Raw genomic sequence first — 18230 nt, 5'->3', positions numbered from 1 at the left:
ACCATATTTTATGATCACACTGCATACATGATACATGGCCTTAACCGAGGTTAAGAATTGTAATGGTATAATAAATGAGCAATCCTTTTATTTTACTCTATGCTCTACTAGTTCATATGTTCAATAGAAAGAACTTATTTCAAGTAAATTTAAGTTTAAAAAAGAAAATCAATTCAGAGACAGTGTTGGTAGGCCATACTGAGACTGAACTGTAATACTTTGAAGAATACATATTTAAGACTGAGTTTCAATTTTATAATGTCATAAATAAATATAAAGATACTTTTTTCATAAACTGACAAAAGAAGTCAGGAATTATAATTTTCTTATTTTTACAGTAGTCTACATGGGTAGCCTTTGTACCTGGGTGTTGCAATTGATTCAATCAAAAAGAATCAGCACTGTGTAGTAGAAAACAGGGGAAAATATAATTTTACAGTTATTTTCTTAGACAATTACAATAATTAATGTAGGATTAATTTACATAAGCTTATTCTGGCAAACATGCATTTATAAACAGTAGTGGCAATCTTTTAAGGCCTTTTTTTATCCTCAAAAAGACAACTCCGTAGTATAATAATGGAGAATGTGAGTTTAAGAGTCAGATTTCTTTCATTGGATCTTTACTTTGCAATGAACTATCATATCCTTTTCTTAAAATCAGATAAAAATGGAGACTTACACAGTCTTTTGTTTAAAAAATTGTTTTAAATTTTATTGGTATTTTAGATATCCATAATGATAGCATTGATCATAGGAGCTTGTATCTGTACATGTTGTATCTTACTGCTTCTTTCTTTTTTATCACATTTCCCCCATCTGTCCTCAACTCATTGTCCCCCACTCATTTACAAAACCTTTGTTTCCATTTTTTCTTCTATTCTCTTTTTTCCTTTTCATATCCCTCCTTGACTCCTCCCCATTCCATTGTTCTATTTCCAATCTGAACATTTTTCTTCTCACTTCTCAATGTTGGTTTTGTGTTATAGACCTTATTTACACTTTGATCTCTGACTCCTGAGAAAGAATTAAATATTTAAACAAGTGTGTCAGGTTTATTTGCCTTAGAGTATGGTCTTAAGGGGCATCCATTTAGGTAGAAATGTCTCAAGTTCATCCTTTTTTAAAAAAAAAAATCACTGAGTAGTATTGTATTGTATAAAAAATACATCTTTATCCATTCTCCAGTTGATAGGCATTTGGGCTGTTTTGAAGATTTAGCTATTACAAACTGCAACTATAAATATGATGTGGATATAGTACTGTGGTATGATGGTTTTAATTATTTTGGAAATATACCAAGAAAGGGAATAGCTAGGTTAAATGGAATCAGTAGTCCTAGATTTTTGAGAAATCTTCACACTGGTTTTCACAGTTGTTGCACCAGCCTACATTCCCACCAACAGTGAAGAAATGTTCTTTTTATCTCCTCACTACCATCACACTTTGTTATAAGTTGGCATCTTGATAATAGCCTTTCTTTCTTTTGCGAGATGGAATCTCCCTTGAGGCCTGATTTTTGAGCTCTTTCTATATTCTAGATGTTAGTTCTTTGGGAGAACAGCTGGAGAAAGTATTTTGCACATTATAAGCTGTCTTTTCCTTCTGTTGCTGGTTTCTTTTGCTAAGCAAAAGTTTTTTGATAAGACAAGATCACTGTGGTGGATTGGTAACTGGTGGTCGGTCAACTTACATATCAGTTAAACTGAATCAGCGTGGTGGTGCTGAGCATGGATGACCCACTGGAGGACTCTTGCCAGCATAAAAAGGAGTCCTGGAGAGGAAGAATAGCATTGTGGGTTCTGCTAAGTGTTGTTGTTTAGAGCTGTTGGTTCTCTTGGAGGAACTTATCATGCTGGCTCCCCTGATATGAACTGAGGTGTTTATTATTGGAGAAGCTGAGGACCTTGTTGCTGAGGATGGCTGCAGTTCACTTTGGAGTAGCTTTGGTCCTTATTTTGAGCATCATTTCCTAGCTCTGGAGGAAAAGATGTGTGCTGTTTATTCTCCAGGAGAAGTTGTCATGCTGGCTTCCTGATATGAGTCAGCTGTTCTCATCATTGTAGGATCTTGGGACCTCTTTGTCCCTGTGGATGGCCTGATTCTTATTTTGAGTGTTGCTCCTTGGCTCCAGTGAAGAATCCTCAAACTATTGGCACAGATGCTTCACACTGCTGGCATAGACTTTCTAGCTTCCACTGCTGACCTTTGGGCCTCCCAATGTAAGACTCATGGAAGACATTTTCATGGTCTTCAGCTGGACTTATGAAGGACATTGCTGTGGGATCCTGGACATTGCTTGGATTCTCTAGGTCTTTAGTATGTGGACACATCTGCTGACTTCTTGTATTTATCTTGGGTGACTATTACACAATAATACTCTACATATGTGTCCTATATATAATTGTTTTTCTTGCAACCATTAACAACAAGAATCCCAGTTGTTGATTCTTTGTTATAGTTCCTGTACAAGTAGAGTTTTGCTCATGAAGTTTTGACCTGCACATAAGTCTTCCAGAGTTTTGTCTATTCTATCTTCTAGTAAATTTATTGTTTCTGATTTATGATTTAGAACTTTTATGCATCTTGATTTTATTTTATTGCATGCTGAAAGATATGGTTCTAGTTTTAACATTCAACATTAGGAAAGCCAATTTTTCCAGCACCATTTATTAAAGAGGCAACCTTTCTTTCAGTGAAGTTTTTTTGGACTTTTTGTTAAAGATAAGGTAGCTGAGTATTTCTAGAGTTGTTTCTGCATTTTCTAATCTGTTCCATTGGTTCTCAGGTTTATATTTTTGCCAGTACCCTGCTGTTTTATCACAGTAGCTCTATAGTGTAATTTCAAGTCAGGGATTTTGATGGTCCCTGCCTTGCATTTTTTTCCTCCCAGAATTGCTTTTACTATTTTAAGTCTCTTTTGACTTCAGATGAATTTCAGAATAATTTTTCTCTAAGTCTGTAAGATATGTTCTTGGTATTTTGACTAGTATTGCATTAAATCTATATAACAATTTTGGAAGTATGGCCATTTTCAGTTTATTGGTTCTTCCTACTCAAGAAAAAAGGATATTTTTCCATTTTGTAATATCTTCTGCAATTTCCTTTTTCAGAGTATTGTATTTTTCAATGTAAATGTGTTTTACTTTCTTCGTTAGACTGGTTCACAGTTATTTCATTCTTTTGGATGCTGTTGTAAAAAGTCTTTGTTTCTCTAACTTCTGTTTCAGTGATTTTGTTTTTTGTGTACACAAATGCTATTGTTTCTTGAATGTTGACTATATCTAGCTGAGATACTGAATTTGGTTAGGAAATATAGAAATGTTTTGATGGAGTGTTTGGAGTATGTAGAGTATCATGTCATCCACAAATAATGATGATATAACTTTTTTATTTACTGTCCTTATTCCTTTTATTAAATATCAATTTTTTAAGAATATATTAGATAGTATTCATCAACCATAAGCTAAAATTGCACATATTAAGTCAGTCCATATTCAGAAAACAATAAATTAGTGTAATTTGCAGAAGTTAGGAAGATTAGAGTATACAATACAGAAAATGAAATTAATGACCGGCAATTACATTACATAAGTTCACTAAATTTCGTCTTGGATATTCAAATAAAGTAAGTTGTGCAATGAAAGAAGACGCATTTGTTAAGTAACTATATGGTGATGGCATTCTACTTTAACAACAAGGATGTAGAGAGCATTTAACATCTAAGTCCATTTTCTGAAAACGGACTTTCACCAAATTGATTTCTATTGGAGGCTCTGTTTACCAATAGTAATAGGATTACCAGTGTACTTAGAAATCTGTGGGCTAAACTTTAACGATCATACTTATTGCACTTTGTAAAACATGTTAAGAGTACTCTGACTTTTATTTCTAATGTGTGAACTTAATTCAATTAAGACACACCTAGCAGAGTAGTGAAGCATACTTCTAGGTCTGTTGGTGTCGATTACGGAGATATGACCTTTCTTTCATACTATGAATGTTCCCTTGCCTGTTTTTTTTCTGGCCCTTTTCCATGCTCTGCTTCCTAGCCATCATGAAGTGAATAGCTTTGCTCCACCATATCCTCTGCCATGACATCACTACCTTGGAGCTAGGTGAACACGGACTGAATTTCTTAAAACTATGAACTAAATTAAGCCTCTCTTTTAATTTGTGGGCATTGGGTTTTGTATCTCAGACAGAAGAAAGCTAATTAATCAAGTATTTAATCTAAAATGCATGTAAGAATCCAAGCTATATTAGTGGCTCCTAATTCTTAATAAGTCATCTTCCTGCTCAATCAGTATTGGCTTCTTGGATATAAATCCTGTACAGTTGCATGGAAACTTTTGTTTAGAAGTTTCTGCATTTATTCCTGCAGCTCTTTTCACTCTGAAGCTCTTAGTAATTTTTAAATTAAAATTTTTATTTTACACTGGACCCTGCAAATTACTTAGCCTGTTTCAGCATTTAGTTTTACTATATATTCCTAGATGGAAATACTCTTCTGAACTGCTGCAAAACATTCAAAAATAAGAGAAACAAAATCTCATTTAAATTGATAGTATACTGATAAAACTTCATCATTTACTTTCATTCTGGATTAGTATCAAAGAAATATAACATCAGACGTTACATTCTTCTTAAGCAGGAAGAAGGATGGTTTTTTTTCTTTCTTATATCTTCTCTTTATTTCTATGTGGCATTTTCTTTTCTGAATGTGCATGGAATCACATATCATTATATTTTGTTTTCATTTTTATAAAATTCTTTTCACAATGAAGACTTTATTGTCACTGAATTTCTCAAAATTAAAGTTATTATACATGTGAAAATTAAATATCCTAAATACATTTTTATTCTTGATATTTTTATACAACAGCAGATTCTCAAGTGCAAAATGTAATCATTTAAAAATATCTTGGCACTCTGTATAGGGCTGAAAGTCTATATAGTCTTTCCTTTTCTTTCTAAGATTTCTGGATGTCTGTCATTTTCAGACCTTTTATAAATTTTGCAACAATTATATGACTTAATCACAATTACAGACATATACACAATAATTATAATTCTTCTCCAATTTCTATTTGACTACAGCATAGCAATCTTACACTCTTATTATACAATCCACTGTTCAATGCATATTTACAAAATAGTATAAATTAACTCATAGTGGGCCACATAAAACTCTACTTTCAGCCCTTACAAGTAATGCCAGTTATACTTGTGAATAAATGATTGAGGTTTTAGCTGCAATATTATCTGGTCTCACAGACTAATCATAAGTGATGTGAACTCCACTCTTTTCATAGATAGTCATAGCATGTGAACTTCATTTCCTCCTCTTTTTCTCTATTTCACGTAGATCATTAATATTAATATTAACATTAACTCTGACACTCCCTTAAGATGGTTTGGCTTCTTCAGCGAATGGTCTACTTATTCTCACCATGTACTTTCATTATGGCAATTATGAAAATATCTCTCCAGATAGCTCAGATCCAGATGTAAAAAGACTACCAAAAATTGAATGGAAGTTTAGGAAATCATTAAGTAAAACTTTTAAAGTCTAAACATTTCAAGTTTATGAATTAAAATTTGGGCTATCTGATTTCTATGATTCTGAAATAATGATAAATATTGTATTATAAGATAGTGAAGTAGTCAAGCATGTTTTAAATCTTAACTTCAAATTTGCCAAGACTTTTAGATCATTATAAAGTATATATTACACTATAAAATTATAAAACAACAGATATATTTAATCTTTGTAAATTTTTCTTAACTGTTTATTAAATTACTTTAAGCAATCCCAATACTTGATACATCAGCTAAGTTTGAAATTTTACTCCTGGAAATCAGTGTTATACTCTAAAGGTATTATACATTTATTGTGACTTCCTATGATAAATTTAATTCAGAGATTAAACTATGACTGTGGGTTCATTTGTTCTCAAGTTCCTGTGGTCGGATACTTTCTGAGGTTTTGATCAGTCAGGACGCAAAACAAGCCCTAGTGTTTGTGATTTACCATAAAAATTCATCCATTCAAACCTTTAAAATTTTGAAAATTTATTCTGAATTTATAAGGATTTTTAAAAACTTTTTATTTAAAGAAAGACTAAACAAAACAGAAAATAAGTAGAAATAGTACACATGTTCAGAGAAAAAAATAAACAGTAAGAAATCACTAGTTGATGTTGTTGTTTTACAAACAGTTGTTCAAAGTACAAAAATGGAACATTTGGAATTCAAACAGAGAGACTGCAAAAATTTCTGTTCAACTGTCCAACAAAAACTTAGTAACATGGTTGTCAATCCTATACACTTAAATATACATGCATATCTTCATTTATGTTTAGATTAAACAAACTAAAGCAGGTTAAAATAATTCTGAACAAAGAATAATTGTATTGCTGGATTTCACATCATGACCTCTGTGATCAGCCCTGGGTACTGTAGTGTCTTCTTTTTAAAACTGAATTTAAAGAAAGACTAAACAAAACAGAAAACGGGTTGAAATAATTTCAAAGAAAAAAATAAACAGTAAGAAATCACTAGTTGATAATTACAGATTGTCTTCTTACAAATAATTATTCAAGATACTAAAGTGGAGCATATAAAGTGGGGATTCAAACAGTGAGACTGCAACCAGTTCTGTTCAACTATCCAACAAAAACTTAGAAACATGGTTATCAATCCTATGCACTTAGACATACATGCAGTTACCCATATCTTCAATTATGTTGACACTGAAAAAATACAAGCAGGCTAATATCACTCTGAACAAAGAATAATCTATTGCTGGGTTTCACAGTATGACACTCCAGGATTAGTACTGGATATTTTAGTGTCTCTTATTTTTCAAAATATCTGTTCATTTCATCATGTGTCCTAAGATCAGTTCTAATAAACTGTTTATAGATTCTACACATGGATGAGTTTTAACATGTATTTCTTTCTTTTTTCTTTTTTTTTTTTTTTTAATTTCGAAAGTAGTAAAAATGCAACAGCACAAGACGGAACAAAGCCAATCGAGACAATGCAGTGAAATTGGTACAGGATTTCACAGTAGGGTACTGGGACACTAGTAATAAGTACTATGGTATATTTCTTTAATTTAACAATAGTTGTCCAGTCAATTAGGTACTGTAAAACCAAACCAAAAATAGAACGTTATAAAACCAATTGTGAATACTGAATAGAGCAAAACAAACATAACAAAAGAGTGAAAATAACCTATGCCTTCAAAAAGAAGATAGAAGGAAATCCCCCATATTTGCTATACTGCATATGGTCATCCTCCCAAGAGATGTTGAAACATATATCCCCAGTAGCTATGGGAGGAGGGGCAGGCCGGAGAAGGGTGCTTGATTTTCAGCCAACCTGGCAGTAGGCTCACAGATAATGGTTCTCCTCTAGGCCCAACCTGCAGGTGCTTACCAAGAGGGCAGGTGAATAAGCTGCCTGAGTCTCTCCATGGCTGGATCTCTGGAACTCTGTTTTCCTCCTGGCCCGAGTTGCAGATGCTTACCAAGAGGGCGGGTGAATAAGCTTCTTGAGTCCCTCCACGGCCTGATCTCGGGAACTCTGTTCTCCTCCTGCCCCGTGTTGCAGAAGCTTACCAATGGGCGAGTGAATAAGCTGCCTGAGTCCCTCCATGGCCATATCTCTGTGCTCCTCTCTGCCCGAGTTGCAGACGTTTACTAAGAGGGTGGGTGAATAAACTGCCTGAGTCTCTCCATGGCCTCAGCTCTGGAGCTCTGTTCTCCTCCTGGCCCGCATTGCAGACACTTAGCAAGAGGATGGATGAATGAACTTCCTGAGTCCTTCCATGACTGGATCTCTGGGGCTCTGTTCTTGTCTTGGCCCGCATTGAAGCTGCTTCCCAAGAGGGCGGGTGAACAAGCTGCCTGAGTCCCTCCATGGCTGGATCTCCAGAGATGATTCTCCTCCTTGCCCCTGCTGGAGGTGCTTACCAAGAGGGCGGGTGAATAAACTTCCTGAGCCCCTCCATGACTGGATCTCTGGAGCTCTGTTCTCCTCCTGGCATACCTTGCAGATGCTTACCAAGAGGCCGAGTGAATACGCTGCCTGAGTCCCTCCATGGCCGGGTATCTGGGCTTCGTTCTCCTCCTGGTCTGCATTGCATTTGCTTACCAAGAGGGGTGGGGGGTGAATAAGCTTCCTGAGTCCATCCATGTCCGGATCTCTGGAGCTCTGTTCCAAGGATTTTTAAAGAAAGTTCACAGCACATGGTATTTAGTTTGAAATACTATCATTTGGCAAATCTCTACTCTGTGTTCTTTCTTTTTCTACCAAAAGATTTCCCCATTTTCAATCTTTCCAGCCTATTTTAACAATATCCCTCTTATTTTCTTCCCTAAATACAGAATTTTAGTGAATCTTACCTATAAGTTACCAAACTCTCATCCTTTTATTCTATAGAAAAATTTAGCAATAAACATTTTTTAAAATTCAGTATGAGATTAAGAACTTTACCTTCTATTTTCACCTATACAAGTTTCAACAATGGTTTGATGAATGAATTTTTTTTATTTCTTATTAATTCATTCAGCATATATGCCTGTATATATGTATACATGTATCTCCTCATGCATTGGTTGAAAATTCATTTGTCCATTGCCAACTTGTTAGTATTATTAGTGAATCTTTGAGGATATGTAATCTAATCCAACCCTGTAATCCTATTGATAGAAATTTTATTACATATAGCTTAAACATTTTTCCCAGGTCCTCGGCATCAGGACATTGATTCTTGACCTTTTCTGGTCTTGACTGTTATTATTACACATAGTTTTGTTACTTGTATTAAATCATAATTTTGAAGGCAGAAAGCTAAAATAGACCGAGTTTTATCCCACACTTATCCAACTCTTTTGTATCCCTAAAGTTTATATTACACTTTGACTTTTTACCTAAGTGTTCTCCCCTAACCATAGAGGCTTACATCTTTTTCTAATTCTCTAAATTTGTTTTATTACTCAAAGTTGTTTCCATATTAGAGTTTCTAACTGTAAATCAAATTATTGGTTATGATTCATACAAGAAACAAATAAAGTCACTGGAATAATATTATAAAGATAACAGATTTGGGGAATTAGGCTTACACAGAAGCAAGCATAGCTATAAATATATTCTTTCTCTATCCCACTATATCCAACTCCACTGTAGTCACTGTGAATAAACACTATTGTATTAAAACGGTGCATTTTCTTATGATTGAGATTCGTGGGTTGGAGCATCTATACTTGAATGATAGGGTGGGTATTAAACCCATGTTCTAAAATATGATTCATGATAATCTAGCTACAGGAAGTATGTGGCTTTTGAGAACTTAAATTGTGGCTACTCTCACCTGTTAGAAGTAAGTGCAAAATGCACACTAGATTTCAGAGAATTCAAAAGTAAAAATAAAAGCAATGTAAAATATCTAAGTAATTTTTATGTACTGAGTACTGAAATGACTATATTTCTAATGTATTATAACACTATTTTGATATTATGCAGCATATTTAAACTCATATTGAGATTGACTGTACCCTTTCCATTTTCCTCTTTTAAGTGTGGCTTCTAGAAAAATTGAAATTACATGTATGGCTACATTCACAGCTGGATTTATACTTCTGTTAATGTTGCTCTAGTGTTATCATGTTGTAGCTGAAATATTTTACCAATTTCCTGGAATTTTACCAAACAGAGGATTCATGTTCATTTAAAATCATTTACACCAGTTTATCATGATTACTTTGTTCTTCTTGCCTGGAATATGGAAAAACCACAGTGCATAGTTTTCTCATTATTTTATGACCTCTCAGTGACTATTCCAGTACTCAGACCACAGATCATTAAATATTAGCTGCATTCAGTGTATTTATATACGGGATTCATAGAAATATCTAAATGTTTTAGGGTTTGTAACTGTGGTGAGAATAATTTAAGTAGGAGATAAAAACAAATGCTCCAAATTTGAGTAATGTAAATGCCCTGAGGAGGCATCATGTGTATTATGCTCTATTATTATTTCTGGGTTTTGAGAAAATAATATCTGGCCTGCACTAAATTTTACTTAGCATACAACTGATATCCTTGAAAGTTTTACATAGAGGGCCTTGTCACACTATTTTATAGATCTGCTAATGGGAAAGTTGATCAATTTCTTTAAGATTAATGGTTATTCTATTTGTACTGATCTACCAAATTATTAGAGTTTGGTTAAGTCAAAAACAATAGAAATTTATTACTCACAGTTCTCACAGTTGTGAAATTCAAGATCCTGGTACTGGCTGGTTTGCTGTGCTATGAAACTAATTTTGGTGCCCAGGACAGTGCCTTGCTCTGTGTCATTTGAAACTGCATCAAAATTATCTTACATGACTGAAGGGGCAGAACAGATGAAGTTCCCTTGGCCCCTTTCATGATACCAATCTATTCACAAAGGCAGAGAATCATAGTCCAGTCTCTGGATGACACTCTGCTTCTCAAAACTGTTGTTAGGAACTATTTCAATATGAATTTTGGAAAGATATAAACATTCAAACCATACTAGTTTCATAACTCTTCAATTGACAAGGTTGAAGTTTTGAATTAAATTTTGTCAGACCTTAGTCAGATCCTCCTCACCATACTATGGACCCAAAATAATGAAATTAAAATTTCTTTAAAGCACTATTTTATTAGCATATGTTTATGATACCTAATGAATATATTAATTCTGGGGAATTGGTTCATTTCTCCTTCTCTCCCTTCTTTTTCCTTACAAGCCTAGATGAAATTTAAATTTCCAGTGCTCATTTTGTGCATTGTTACCTGTGGAGAAAATATATAGTAATATCATTGACTATATGAATGTCACATAGAAATTTTGCTAAGAAAAAATTTTATCTTTGCTGAAATACACATAACCTGAAGTGCCATATCTTGTAAACTGATTTTAAATTAAGAACACAAGGCATGCGTTAACTAATTTGAGTAGCTTTGAGCCTCTAACATGTAAATGTATTGAGCCTTCTTGAAATTCTGAAATATGGTTTTGCCAAAATTTATTCTTTAAAGTCACTTATACCTGCTTTTGTTTTCAATATATTAGATTTTGTGGACCTAGTCAGAATTCATCTTCGAAGAAATCCTGGGCTGAGGCTGTAACTCTGTGGCACAGCACCTGCCTGGTAAACATGAGGCCCTGTGTTCAATTTCCAGTACTGAAAGAATAAATAAAAATAAAATAAAAGAAGAAATCCCTATGGTGCTCAGTGAAAATGACATCATGGCAATGGTTTGTGCTCTCACGAAAATGAATTATTTTTATATGACACATTAAATAAGTATAATAATCATTTCTTGGTCTGGAAGTAATTTTCATGAAATTTTTGCCATCTTCATTAATGATGAAGAAATTGAGGATACCAATAGAGACAAACATGTCTAGTTTCAAATTTCTCATTACTATGTCATTTTAAGGACAGACAGCACTATGTCTGTGTCTGGTGAGGGGGCTTTCTTTATTATAAATCATATTTCTTTCCTAAGCACATAAACACATGCTTGGAAACTAAAAAATACTTCTAAGAATCATATAATTAAAGCCACTCTTTCCCAAATTGTTTACTTATTAAGAGTCCCTCTTCCAAAAAATCCAAAACAAACCAAAATCTATAAAACCCATGTTAGTTACTTTCCCATCACTGAGACACAATAAAGAGGGAGTGATTTTGTAGAAGTTTAAGTCCGTACTCAGTTGGTTCCAGGCAAGGTGGCATGACAGAGGGTCACGGCAGAGGAGGTTTGCTGATGGCGTGGCAGGTAGAATGCAGAGAATAAAATTACAGAAAGAGGGAAGTATGAGATAAACTCTTACAGGCCACACCCTCAATGACTTCTCTGCTCCAGCCAATCTTTTTCCTTTCCTTTCCTTTCCTTTCCTTTCCTTTCCTTTCCTTTCCTTTCCTTTCCTTTCCTTTCCTTTCCTTTCCTTTCCTTTCCATTTCTTGATAGTAAAATACAACAAAAGAAGACAGAACAAAACCAACCAAAACATGCAGTAAAACTGGTCCAGAAATTCATGGCAGCATACTGGGATAACAATAACAGCTACCATAGTATATCTTGTTATCTTCACAATAGTTGTCCATTCAAACAGGTATAGCAAAATCAAACCAAAAAAAAAAAAAAAAAACCACTATAAAACCAATCAAAACAGAATATTGAATAGAGCAAAACAATTAATTAGCACAAAGCAAAACAGTGAAAATAATATTGGCTTTCAAAGTTAAGATGGAAGGAAATCCTCCATATTTGCCATACTGCATTCTGTCATTCTCCTAAAAGATGCTTAGACCTGTGGCTCCAGGTAGGCATAATTAACTAAAGAATACAAGCATTTAGCTGCTTTATGTATCTTAGTTGCCATAAACTACATTCAACTGCTTTATGTGTGTTAGTTGCTATCATCTGTGGCTGACCTGAAAACCATCCAGTTGTTAACTGGGATGGGGATGGAGACACCGGGCATTTGATTCTCAGCCTGTGGGTCTGTAGGCTCATGGGAGACACTGACTTATTCTCTCCTTGACTTGCCTGCCATTCACTCCACTTACCAGGAAGGCTGGCTTGCTGCTTTCTTGGTTGGTCCCCCAAGTTCCACCATGGCTGATTCTCAGGAGATGCTGATTTATTCTCTCCCTGGTGCTCTAGCCAATCTTAACCTTCCAAGTAACATTTAGTTATTAACTCATCAGTGAACTAATACACTGATAAGTATCATGTCTCCATAATTCAATCATATGCCCAAAGCCCCATTTATGAGAACATGAGGCTTTTAGAGAACATCTAGATATAAACCATAACATCTAAAGTGGCCTATCAATATAGGCCAATTCAAACCAGTGTTTGAATTCTTTGCTACAAGTGACAAAAACTCCAACTCAAATTTTCATAACCTGGAAGGGAAGGAATCAAACAGGAACTCAAAATCTTTAGCTCATTTTCTCTTTTAGTCCTCTGTAGTCTTTGCTTCTTTAATGATGAACACATTTTCTCAGGATAGGTTGTACATGGTGGTGATAGTGAGCTCTAAACTTACATTCTTAATGTTAGAAACCAGCTCCTACTCTTTAACTGAAAACAGGAAACCCTTTGGAAGGACCCGTTACTAAGCCAATCTTTGTGCCATGAAATATGGATACATTTTCTACTTCTGTGACAAGGAAAGGAGCTGTAACAAGAAGTAATGTCTGGGAAAGGGGTGTCAGTGGATAAAACTATCCAGTTGAACCAAACATCTGAACAGATTTCTGTATTATAGGCCATCTCAGAGTCTAATATTTTATAGTGAATTATGGATTAAAGACAAGGTAGACATTTTATGTAACATTTTCTAAGTCATTGAACTTGGGCATTTCTTTTCAATTGGACACTGTGTGAGGTTAATGTGTTGAATGAGTTTCAATGTATTCATACAACTGGTCTTTGTATTATTTATTGAAAAACTCCTACGCTGAGTGGAGGGTCTGAATAGCATGAGTAAATAAGTAGGTGAGAGCAATTTAATTATCAATTTAAAAATCTGATATTTTCTAAATTTAAATAGTCTCTTTAAATTTGTCTCTCTGAATACAAAGTTCAGTTAATTGCTGGGTGAGGTGACATATCCCTATAATCCCAGCACTCAGGAGGCTGAGGCAGGAGCATGATTGTGATTTTGAGACCAGCCTGGGCTACAAAGTAAGACCAAAGCCAGCTTGAATGCATAGTGAGATCCCGGCTCAAGAAGCTAAAACCAAAACCAAACCAAAACAAAACAGAAAAAGAGCCAAAAACAAAGTTCAACTGATTAAATTGTATCCCATTTCTCATTATCATCAGGCTACACAGGTAAGAATGGGATAATGTATTTGATCTCTTGCCAGTGGGTGCTAAACATTTCCCTTTGGATTCTTGCCAGTCTTGTTTTGTGAATTATCTCTTAGTTAGTTTCACTGGGGTTTGCTGAAGCATGGCTGGTAAAATTACACTTTCTCTGTTCTTAGTTGAGTTTTTAAATCTACTTTGGATAACTGGCTCTACAACTGCTCTTGCTACTTGTGTGCATACATCTGATATCTAAAAGTCATATATTCAGACCCTGACCTTGGCTCTTTCCTCCATAATGAGGAATCCTCTCTCCCTCACGCTCACTCCATGGAAGGATCATTAGTTTTCCCATCCTTGCCCTTTTCTTTCTTCCCTCCCCTCTTCTCTTTCCCCTTCCCCCTTTTCTTCTCATTGTCCTTCTCCTACTTGTCCTCCTCCTCCTTTTCCTTCTCCCTCTCCTTCTCCACCTTTTCTTCCTTCTCTTTCTCCTCCTGCTCTATCTTCTATTCCTTTTCCATTTTTTGGTTCTGAATCAGGGTCTCACTAAGTAGTTCAGGCTGGTCTTGAACTCACTGCAATATAAATTATATATCAAAAAGTATATCTAAATATTTCAAGGGAATATTATCAATGTTTTGGGGTATGATTACATGTCAAATAAATTAATGAGAAAAGATAACCCATTTTCAAAGTCAAGAAATTCTTAGTTTTTATATCAACTCCATTTACATGAGCTGCTTGTACATTGTTGTCATTGAATCTTAGTTTCTCCTGTACAAATCCTAGTGAAAATCCCTATGTAAAATTTATTGAGAACACTTTCTTCATTATAGTTATTGATGCTTCTCTAAGGAGAATTGAATGAATCATTCAGATTTAGGAAAAACTGTTCTTTTCTTTAAAATCCATAAAAAGGATGCCAAAATGCCCTTCAATTACCAATATCAAATTTAAATATCCAAAAGGAAAATTATTGTTTTCTGCTAGAAAGTATTCTGGGACATCTTTACCAATAAAGTTTTGTTCAATAGACCACCCTCTGAGAAGACCCAAAGAGAAGATTTTGGCAAATTTATAGGGATCACAGTTTGGTCTCTTCTCTTCTCTTCTTCCTTTTTTTCTTTCAAGATATGGAACCATTATCTAAGAGAATAGGTTATCGTATTTTCCTTAGGAAGTATTCTTCTCCTTCCACTGTCAAATCTAACACTTCTTATACAGAAATAAATTCCTCCTAGAACAATTTAAGCCAATTTCTTGTGGTGTATCTTATTAGAGATGGAAAACAGCTGGCCAAAATTTTCTATACAATAAATCTTCATATGCTTTTATAATAGCTTTAAATTTAGCATTTATTTTCTAAGTAAGCTCCAATTTTATTACTAGTCCCCTCTTGACCAAGTCCTTTTAGGCTTATTCTTTTTACCTACTAATCTAAATATATTGAATTCTCAAGCATTGCCACTTTTGGCTAAATACAATTTGAATTACTTATCCATATCTCTAACTGAATATGCCAATTCTTTTAGTAAAACACCTTAATTTGAGTTACACTAAATGCAATTTTTCTTACTACATGTTTCTAGGGTCAGGAGGCACTAACAGATTTTATAGTGTGTGAATGTTATAAAGTCACAATAAAATCTTTTTTATGTACAAATAATAAACACAGAACCTTAGTACTTGCAAATCTGAATGTTTACAACAACTTTTCTTTATATTTCATCTGTAGTAAAAACTATGTTATTGTTGGTGTCATATGACTAAAAGTCCTGTACAACTGCTTAAAATTCCAAAATACTCTAATTAGGTAGCTTTATTATTAGGAAGTAAAATAAATTATATGACCGCCAACTTTAATAACATCAAAGATTTATTTTCTTAACATATAGAAATTGTGGGCCAGGGATCTAGCTCAGTGGCACAGTGTCTGTTTGGCAAGCACAAGGTCCTGAGTCTGCATGCAGAAAATATAGAAATTTTCTCAATTATTTTAGATTAAGGTTAAATTAGCATGCTAACATTTTCAGCACTTTTAGAATGCTGGGTAATATGGTAGGTACTTTCACTGATACATCCTTCATAAAATCCTTCATCATTTAAAATATAATTATTCTTTGTTGTTGTTATTGGTACCAGGATTGAACTCATGATCTTGTGCTTACCAAGCAGGTGTTTATGCTGCTGAGCTAAATCCTGGCCCTCTTCTTTTATATAGATCTCCAGAAATTTATATTAACCATTTGTAAATTGTTTAAGCACTCTAAAATAAAGTTAAGTAATAAAATGAATAAGGGAAGAATTTATTAAAGTTATATTGTCTTTTTGATTTGGAAGATGATTACAAGGTGGTGATAGTAAAGATGATATAGCTTCTTTGCCGTATATAGCAATTACTATAATTGCTGAGCATTTAAATATTAGTTTCTATTGCTATTGCTATTTTAACCAGTAGTACTGAAGTAGTCATTTAAGGATAAATCTTAGGTGTTAGTTAAATTAATTAGCTAATACTCTCTAGTGCTTCTGAAATTGCAGACTTAATGGGGACAATACTGAGATAAGCATGACTTATTGTTCAAATGACAAAATTAGAACAAAGACATTTCCATATAACGTGTCTCACAGGCGGTAACTTCCATTTATCATTTCTATATAACAGAATATCCTAAACTTAGTGACATTTGGTATGTTTGTGGATTTTATCAGTCAGAAATTTGGAATATGCAATGTGGAAATTCCTTAAAGTCTTAGAACTCGGTTGGGATGTGGGTGATTTAGTGTTTGGTGATGCAATTATCTGAAGGTTTGTTTTATAAATCTGGTTGATGTTTGGGGTTGGGGCCATTTTAGATTTCACTTTGTAGCTGTTTCTGAAGTGTCTAAATGTTAGCAGGACTTCTTTGAAGATAGTGGGCTTTGGGGGGAATTGAACTTATACAATATTGTACGGCTCTGAAGATAAGTGTTTACCAAGATAGAATTCAAATGTTCTTTTGGAATTAGCCAAATAGCTCTGAGACTTGATATCATTATATAATCCATAAAAGAAAAATTGATAAATTATACCTCAATGAAGTTAGAGACTACTTTTTTCAGAAGACCCTTTTAAGGGAATTGTGAAAAGCAGAAAACCAAGAGGAAATATCTGACAAAAGATGAATATTTAAACAGCAAAATAAGCAAATACGTTGTTTAAAAAAATAGATGAGAGTATAAACAAACACTAGCCTAAAGAGAAATGATGTGGTCACTAGGCAAATGGAAAGATGTTCAAAAATCATTAAACACCAGGGAAATAGAACTTAAGACCATACTAACCTGGCAGTAGAGATAATATGATCACAAAGGTGGTTACCCAGGGTGAGGCTTATCCATTGCACTACAGATGTGCTGACCCCTGCGGTTGTCCCAAATGTGTGAAACTCGACTGAAAAAATTATGGTTGTAGGGGACTGTGTTCATGCTTTCACCTGTAAAAAGAAAAAAAAAAAAAAAGAAGAAAAGAAAAAAGATTTAAGACCGTGAAGAGATAATAGTGTATGATCACTTTTAGTACAATTAAAATAAAAAACACTGACAAAACAAAATGCTGGCAATGATGCAAAGAAAATGGATCACATTGTTGATGGGAAAGTAAAATGTTACAGTTATTCTGTGAAAATAAATGTAGTTTCTTAACTAAGTATATATTAGCTTACTGCTGAACAATTATACCCTCGGGCGTTTATCTTGCAGAAATGAAAACTTATGCTTACTTCAATCTATACTAGGAAGTTTAGAGCAGTTGTATTTTTAAAAGCCATAAATTGGAAACTATCAATCCTTTATAGGCAAATGGGCACATATATATATTATAGAATATTACTCAGCAATAAAACTGAATAAAAATTGATACACACAACTTTAATGAATATATAGGGAATTATGCTGAATTAAAAGTAAAGAAAAGTCAATCAAAAGTCATACTATCAGGGCCAGGGATTTAGCTCAGCAGTATAAGCACTTGCCTGGTGAGTGCAAGGTTGTGAGTTTGATCCCCAGTACACACACACACACACACACACACACAAAAGCCATACTATCTGTTTTATGGAACTCTCATATTTTGACTGTGGTTATATGTGATAAAATTTCATAGAAGTATATGCACATGCCCCCCCAACACAAAGGAATGCACATAAAACTTGTAAAATATGAATAAGGGGGATGTTTTGGATTGACATCTGTAATGTGATATTATTGTGTAGTTATGAAAGATGTTACCATATATGAAATTGGGTTGATGGTATATGGTGCCTCTGTGTATTTTTCTAACAACTGCATGTGGATCTCAATTGCAAAATACAAAGTTA

At 34.1% G+C, this 18230-nt stretch overlaps 1 non-coding gene across 1 annotated transcript; it reads left to right on the top strand.

The window, feature by feature from the left end:
- The first annotated feature begins 17188 nt into the window (after positions 1 to 17188).
- Positions 17189 to 17351, top strand: LOC111756393 (U1 spliceosomal RNA). The gene has a single exon (XR_002790879.1). It is a non-coding gene; the product is annotated as a U1 spliceosomal RNA (small nuclear RNA).
- The last annotated feature ends 879 nt before the right edge of the window (positions 17352 to 18230 follow it).

Source organism: Cavia porcellus, unplaced genomic scaffold (assembly GCF_034190915.1).
Source record: "Cavia porcellus strain 051 isolate PalLab524CR breed Dunkin Hartley unplaced genomic scaffold, mCavPor4.1 scaffold_9, whole genome shotgun sequence".
NCBI lineage: Eukaryota > Metazoa > Chordata > Mammalia > Rodentia > Caviidae > Cavia > Cavia porcellus.
This window is presented reverse-complemented; position numbering and strand designations above follow the sequence as displayed.